Source organism: Etheostoma cragini, chromosome 14 (genome assembly GCF_013103735.1).
Source record: "Etheostoma cragini isolate CJK2018 chromosome 14, CSU_Ecrag_1.0, whole genome shotgun sequence".
Classification (NCBI taxonomy): Eukaryota; Metazoa; Chordata; class Actinopteri; order Perciformes; family Percidae; genus Etheostoma; species Etheostoma cragini.
In genome coordinates, this window is record NC_048420.1 from 16,539,627 (window position 1) to 16,548,514 (window position 8,888).

Sequence of the window (8,888 nt, forward strand, 5' to 3'; positions counted from 1 at the left end):
CTGCACCAATGTTAATAGTGTAAGTGACAATCTGCGTGTCTGCCAGAGAGGTGAAGCCTGTTTCTTCTGTTTATGGACACTGGTATATGCAGGACTGGAAGATAATCAGGATTTATGTCTGTTTGCTGAAACAATAATCTTGTAATCCTAATAATCAACAATTATCTTTCCAAGTCTGCAATGTTGGTCAAAGAATATGCGTATGGCTTTGTATAACAGCTTTAGTACTATGGCCTAAATGTCCACTGATGTGTATTGCGTTTAAATTTCCTTTACAAGAAGTTGCAACTCATGATTATACCCATTATTGATTGCTATGCTGACTACGTTTTACTAAGATTTTGATTATTTAATAATTTAATCTGTAAAATCGCAGAATTTCCCAAAGATATAAATTTAGAGAAAAACAGCAGATCCTGACATTTTAGAAGTTGACACCAATACACGTTTGGCATATTTTGCTAGATAAATTACTTGAATTATTAATTAATCATCAAGATTTTGGCCACAGATTTTTCTGTCAATCCGCTAATAACCTAATGACTATATTCAAAGTTTGATTCTGTTTATATTTACTCAACAGTGCCTGGGGATACTTGCTGCATTCAATAAGATGTTATATGATATCAGACTGTAAAGGTCAGGTTACTTCACTGCATCAATAGAATAAAGCGAATCCAGGTGGGATTGCCCATGACATGCTGCATCATTATATCCACCATAGCGTGTGCTGTGTCCTGGCTGTTTTGTATCGGTGTGAGCAGCAGTGTGAGTGTGTGTGTGTAATGCTCAGTGGGAACAGTCAGGCTGGCTTTTCTCAGTGTATCTCCCTGCCAGCTCCTGTTCCGTTCTAGTACTCAGGAAACCTGTGCTCCATTCGAGAAGGCCTGGCAGACACAGCACAACAGCCTGTGAGCAGGAGGGGCATTACAACCGAGAGAATGAGAGAGAGACACAGAGATAGAGAAAGAAAGGGAGAGGGAAGTGGACATGCAGAGTAACACAGAAAATAAGACCAGGGATGTATAGGGAAACAAAATGAGAGAGGGGTGAAGCAACTGCATCACTTCTGGAAGAACTAGAAAAGAGAGGCAGGGGGGTTTCATAGCTAGACTAGAGACTAGAGCGAGAAAGCTGAGAGGGCCATGAATGAAAAGAAAGGGGGATTGAGTATGTGGACGAAAGAGGAGAGGGCAACAGAGAAAAGAGGAGAGGAGGGAGCAGACAGGGGAGAGAGGTTTAGACGGGGGTGAAATCAGGGGATTTGCAGGTGCTGCTTGAACAACCAATGACCTTCATGGTGCATTAAATCCAGCTGTTCCTTATCCAGACTTTCCTTCAATCCCCCTAACACCTTCAACTGTGCAAAAGACTGCATACAGCACCTTGGTTCCCACAATGGGGAGTGAGTATTGCAGCGTAGGCTGATGGGATTAAAAAAAAGAAAATGAAGACAGTGTGTGATAGGGGGCGATGGAAGCGGAGATACTTGATCCTCAAGTGCAGAAATAAAAGTCATTGTGACTCCAGCCACAGAACAAAGATAAGAGGCATAGATAAAACAGGAAAAGTGGTAATGGTGAGTTGTGTTGACTCTATCTCTCTGGCTTTGTCAATAATAGTGGAGTGAAAGGTCCAGATAAGAGTGTGTACTACTAAAAAGCTATATAGGGATACAGATTTGGCTAGATAATAATTGTGTAATATTTCAAGTGTGTGTGAAGCAAGAGCTGGGGAGGTGGAGAAAACCAGAGAGGGAGAGAGAGAGGCTGCTTAAGATAACAATAAAGTTTGGACTCAAAAACAGGAACCCTCTGTTTCCTGAGCTGGAGACAGTGTGTGTGTATGTGTGTTATGTTTTCATTAGGTGTGTTGTGTGTGTGTGTGTGTGTGTGTGTGTGTGTGTGTGTGTTGGTGTGTGTGTGTAGATGTGTTTAGGAAAAGGAAAGAATGACTTAAACTGCGTCACGATGTCCACGTTCCAGTGATATCGCTCATGGTAAAACGAGAACTGATACCCCGAGCACTCAGAGGAGAGGTGAGCCTGGCAAAACCACCGGAAATCTTTAAAGCTCATTTTTTTTTATATGAAATTTTGGCCTGGAAATAAATGAAATCGACTGAACCTGCCAGCTAAATCCCAGCCACTGCCAAATATGTGGAGTGGTTTAAGGGCGAGGCAACGTTTCAAAACTGATGGAAAGTCAAATTGAAATCCCATGATTTTCTATTTGGAAAATTTAAAGAAACTGCGTGACGTTCAATTCAAGTCAATTCTCACCTCTTATCAAACAAATCTCGAGTTAAGAATATTTCTTTCTTGAGCTGAGAAAGGAGAAAAGTTATGTTAATAGCCTTTGTTTTGCCGGGCATAATTGTTTTAACGACCGCTTTAATCTAACATGGTCTTCAATAACAGAAAAACTGATGTTGCAGTCTACACAACTAACGCATGTGCATGTGTGTTCAAAATGAATGATAACAACTGAGTGTAAAATTAATATTTCCTCAAAAACAGTATTCTATTGCAAGAGCAAACAGCTATCACAATGAGAATAAATATCAATATCATGAAAATGTTCTCTGAACGCTGAACATGGGAATAACAAATTCCGCCGTATTTTCTTGTTTCTGGCTAGATGTCTGTTACCTTACTCTTTCTTTGTGTTGGAATTTTAAACTCTGGTTGTTTTTTGAGGATTTTGGTTAACTGCTCCTCAGATCTCTGCAGGACAAATTAAGACAGCTAGCTAAACTATCTGTCCATTCTGAGTTTTCTGTTGCACAACTAAAACTATTGTTTTAAAACCATGCCAATGAACCGGAGCACGTTCCTCTTCCATCGCGGAAAGATGTGTGGACAAGCCAGACCCTCCTCCACAGCGCTGTTGAGGAAGGTTTGGCATTGCAAGACCATCCTTACATCCTTCCATCCATCTTCACCCGCTTATTTGGTATTTGGTCGCGGGGAGAGCAGCTCCAGCAGGGAACTCCAAACTACCCTTTCCAGAGTCACATCAACCAGCTCTGACTGAGGGATCCCGAGGCCAGGTTGGAGATATAATCTCTCCACCTAGTCCTGGGTCTTCCCCGAGGCCTCCTCCCAGCTGGATGTGCCTTGAACACCTCCCTAGGTAGGCGCCCAGAAAGCATTCTTACCAGATGCCTGAACCACCTCAATGCAAGACTAGTCTATCCATAATTAAATATGCATTATTCTGCAGGATGTGAAGCTATGACAGGTTTGCCTGCCACTGTCTGCTTTAAGACAACAAAACTCAAGACTTGTTGTCTCAAGTCTAATCTGAAATAAGTCAAGTCCAAGTGTGGATTCTTGTGACATTATAGGATACTTTGCCGATTTCAGTCCAGCTCCGTGTAATCTTTATGTATGTGTTTAGATGAACAGTGTTTGGCTTTCCACAATGGCGCCAGTTCATGGAGGCGCGGAGATCCGCAAGATTATGTAAAACCAAGATTTAGGCAGATCTCTGTGACGCGCTTTGCGTCATCCAGTGGATCTCGTCACACATCCACTGCTCTGCTGGGCAATCTGTGCACTAAATCTAAACACACTGTCCACACTGCCATGGCACAAAGCTGGATTTATATCCGCAAATATAGTATCAAGTTGCAAGCTTCGGGATAGCCCACAAGTTGTACCTTATCTCAATCAAGTGTTGTTTGTGTTGTCTCTTTTGAACCAGAGTAGTTCTTCTCAATACTCTGTTGTACTTCCAAGTGGAAATGTCACCTGCCTTTTGCAGATTCCTTTTGTGCCCCGGAAAGACCGTATTGAGTGAAGTAGATTTTGTGGGATGACTTTGCAGGAAGCTCATCAGACAGGTGGGGTGACTATGTATCAAAATCAATGCATCAGGGCGGAGAGCCCCAAGATACAGCTCATCAGGGGTCCCAATTCAAAGCAGGGCTGCTGAAAGTTTTGACGGTGATAAGCACACTGCTCATAAATATCCTTGATCCAAGATTGTTTATGAACAGGGAGAGTCTTTTTGAAATTGCTGAGATAATAGTTGTGAGACCCCTGCGCTACTTAGTGCCTACTTAATGAAGTCTTGGGCTACTTAAGTGGGTGTAAGGTCAGAGTGTGGTCAAGTGTGACCATTCTGAACCATGTGAGAATAGCACTTGTCTTGCCCTCAGTGCTCCCAGTAAAGACACACACCTGTTTCAGCTGCTGTGACGGCCGCCGTGAAACAACGGAGGAATGCGCCCCCATCCCCTCGTCTCTCTCTCCACGGTCCCAATGCTGTCCTAATAAATCTCATCACACAGCCTGTGTTTGTCCCACTACTGCTTGGTTTGTTGACCTTTATAAGACGTCATTACTTATTATCTTCATGGGTTGTGTAATTCTGCCCCATGACACAACCCCCTCAACCATGTTCATGGCCCACAATATGTGTGTGTGTGTCTGATCAAATGCTTCTTGTCAGTGTAACAGCCATTAACAATGAACAACGGGCATAAGCTTGATGATGTCTCCCTCCTCCCTCTATCTATCCTCTCCTCTCACCCCAGAACACAATGTCATTTAGCATTGCCATAATGGACAGTGGAACTAATTGGCACATGGTTATGAAAGTTCCCCCTTGGCTATTTTAAATTGCACTGCCCAGTTTCCCTCAACATCTCATCGGCAAGTCTGCTCACGGGACCTGGGGAGGTATTGATAATAAATGTTTTAATGTGGGTCAGGGCTGTGTACTCAGCAAGGGGCGAATGATGTAGGGCTACATGTCTAGACTACAACAAACTGACTTCATCTTGTGTTTGCATAATGGATCGTAATGGGAGAAAGAGGGGAATTCTGTCTGGTAGTTTTATCTCCTCACTACATTGTTTTGCTTTGATAGATGTGTTGCACATAGGTGTAAGGGAGAAGTAGCTACTGTGAATCTGATTGCGAGCCGTATAGAGCTGTAAACTATCAGGAAGACAACTTATCTCTTGCCAATACCACATTGATTTCAGGGCAGACATTGCGAACTTTATCGCCTCATTTCACTGATATAATGAAGGGGCTACGGAGAAACTGGGGCATGCATTAGATAGCCAAACACACCAAACTGAACATGAAGTCACATACATGACCACGGGAAGTAGGGGTGCCTTATCGAAAGGTAGACCAACTACAACCATAATTAAAAATGACATGCATTTATTTTAATGAATTGATTATTCATATTAACTTACTCCCTTAAATTACAATTAAATGTAATTTGATTTTAAAGTTTGGTTGGGAAGAGATAAACACATAAATTGATCAGACTAAATCTGCCAATTTTGCTAAGAGCGAGGCGCGCTGCGCACCTCTTACACTCATACAGAGATAGTTGTGAAAACTTTCCCAGCGGGTCAACAGAACAGACGTTAGCTTGCCTATAACACGAAAGCCCATTTTGGGTTTCTTCATAAATCAATCACAGGCTAAAATACCTAATAGACCTGAGTCGGAAAACTCAGCAACCGTAACTGAAAGAAGAGCAGCAGCACCTCTACACCTGTCACTCCAACAGCGACCCTGCTAGCAAGAGATGACGAGGCAGCTAACGTTTGATTTAATTTAGTTCAGTGTTTTATACCCTTGTATTTTGTGACTCAGTGGTTGAGCTTGTAGTCGGCCTATTCTGTACCATTGTTGTGGCTTTGTGCCTATATCCTGTGTCATCCATATCTAGTTTTACCCTGTCTTGGGTTTTGGATTTCATTCTTGTTTTGGTTTTGCCGCTTGTGGAGCGTTGGGATGGATGGAAATTTGGTAGCACCCCCAACTCAAAATATGTTCCCGCAGCAATGGTCACATACATAAACTCATTAAGTCCAGTCGATGGATGCGAGCATCACTGCCTGTATTCATATTGCCTTTAGTCTCTCATTATACAGACAATGTCCTTTCTTGCTCTACCAGATTAGGTCTGCCATTCAGGGCCAAAGTCATGTTGCCCTGCGTGATCAGAGAAATAATTTGGATTCAGTCATTCAGGGACGCATCAATGTGCTATTGATTGCTTCTACAGACTAATTACAGTGTAGTTTGCATTGAAACAATCCACCCAGTTAAAGTATTGTGCAGTATGTAATCAATAACCACCACTTGAAGATGCAATTAAAAATGAGTTTTGTAGTTGAAATTACGAAAAATGCAATGAACATTTGTTGATGCCATCGAGACTGTCATTGGCTTTATGTTGGAAATGCAAAAGGTCAAGGATTATGGATTTGTGGTGGGCAGTGGGTAATATCTTAAAAGCTGATTGTGGCCTCCTCAGACAGGCGTGGCTGTCTGTCAGTGCTCGTAATTGAAGTTGATTGGGTGAGACTGCTGCTTGGTCCTGTTTATCTTCTTCTCTGGACACTAGACAACCCCCACCCTCAATACCCCCACATCCAGCCCCTGTCACCCCTGCCCCGCTTATTCAACCCAAAGTCTGCTTCACCTCTCAGAAATCTGACCCTGTTGCTCCCTTCTGCTCCCCCAGGCACCTGCCAACCTTTCACCTCTCCACTGGATGAGCATCTGGAAGGTGATCAGGCCAGGGTGGGCTGTTGTGAAGTATTGATATGGTAACAGATAGGACTGTGGAGTTGTCAGACTTCAGAGAGATGGTCAGACTGTTTTCTCTTTACACAGATCAAATACCAACTTCCCCTCCTCCGCCTCATATTCAGTGTACGTCTGTTGTTACATGTTTGTCTCTTTTTCTGTCTGTTGCTTTCTTTATTTCTGTCTATTCTGTCTGTTTTTTTATTTCTTTCTTTAACTGTACACACAGATCATGCAGGCAATGATGTATGCACAGCTGGTCCTGACAGAGCCGTCCAGGAAACGTGTGGTTTACAGATCCCCTGTTGACATACTGATTTGCCTTGCCTTTCACTCTTCAGAGACCTGGAATTTTAACTGTGCAGGGGCTATTGAGGTCCGTCTCAGCATGTTTGACCACGGTGGAAAACCACTCAAAATGTGCTGCGTCCGGACTGACAGACTGACATGCTGAATGGATATGTCATAGTAAATAAAGCTCAATCAGAAATCTTGGTTTCTAACCACACGTGCAATGGTCCCACACCTGCTCACACCATTTGTTACAAAGAATGATGTATCATTAGTCTCGCTAAAACCTATTCCACAACTTGGTTTTATGGAAACAATATAATCCCAGTTACAGGCAGAGTGTAAAGACATACAGTATATCTGAAGTTATGCCAGCCTTAAAGTTACACTTTAGGGCCAAAAGTTAGGTAATATAGTTTGGTCCATTTCACACTTGGGATCCAAAAGACAGATTTTAATGGTTCAAACCAGTGAACCATTACTTTGGGTTCAGAATGAAATTGTTTATAAAGAATAGGATTTTAGACTGTATTTGAACCTGTAATTTAAAAAAAGTTTGGCCACTTAAAGGGAAAACAACATCAACATATTATGACCTTATAAATTGAAATGGCCATCCTGTTAGTTATTTGTTGCTTATTTACACATCCAACAGTTACACAGAGGCATTGTCTTTCGTTTGAAACCGTTATTCTGGCTACCAGATGGATTGAAGTCCAATATTCATTCTCTTTTAGCTCTGTTTTTGTCTCTACTGTCTCCAGAGGGGAAGTATCTAATATGTATTGCACTCTACTATCCATCTGGTAAATACGAAGCTTTACAGCCATCAGAAGGTAAGCTTAGCATAAAAACGGGGGAAACAGCCAGGAGCAGTGGAATAGTTTGGAACATAACCTCCAATTAAACCACAACTTGTAGTTTTTTGTATGGATTGATGAACAAACATGAGAGTGGCATCAATATTCTCATCTAACTCTTAGCAAGAAAGCGAAAACATGTATTTCCTCAAAAGTCAAACTATTCCTGTAATGTAGCATATGATGTCACATGGCAATCTAATTGTCCAATTGTGCATTGTATGCAGTTTAATGTATGCAATAAACTACACAAGCATTGCATTATATTCACTGCACCATTAAACAGAGAAAACAAAGTACAATACAGAATATAGTACAGGAGGATATGCCACTGGAGTGTGAAATGTTAAACTGAATTAGCTCTGTCTTCTTGCAGTGCACTAGTTTACAGTATGTGACCATATGGGCTCTGTCTAGCATTACTGTCACCCTTCATTTATTATAGTGAGGGAAGATGGCCCCGCTATGCCCCTCAAATCCTTTTAGGCAACATTTAGCTGATTGATTTTTTCCCCCCCTTCTACCTCTATAGATGATCAATGTGATAAAAACAGGACATTGTATATTATTAATGCTGTTTAGTCTCATGGGTGGATGGATGGACGAGAAAAAGAAACAAAGAACAAAGAAATAAATGTTTCAGCAGTGGCCAAGTCTGGAAGAATAATGTCAAGGCAATGCTATTGAATTTAAAGGCCGAGCAAACTGAGTAAAAGAAATGAATGATGCAAGTGTGATTCAATCCCTTCAGCAAATAACCTGTTACACATGGAGTCGTCACCTCTTGTGCTTGTAATGTAGAATTTTGTGCTTATGAAGATGAATATTTAATCTACTTCTTCAATTGAATAAAACGTCCACTGCTATAACATGTAGGTAGCTGCTGTCAGAAAGTGAACTTGCAGCAGAAACTTTTTTTTATTTTTATTATAACTTCTTTTCACCCCATGCCTACTTCATTTCTTCTGTAGGCCTCCATTGCGGAGATCCTCGTTAATGGTTTTGACTCAGCCAAATAGTTTTGAGCAGGTTCCCCATAAACAACGTATTCCACTTTAGGCTATAGAAACCACATAGCTGGTTCAACAAACAAGTAAGGTCTTTTGAGCATGTGGTTTAGCTTCATGTTGTTTAATACAGTTGGGTTAACGGATTCCAACAGACTCTGT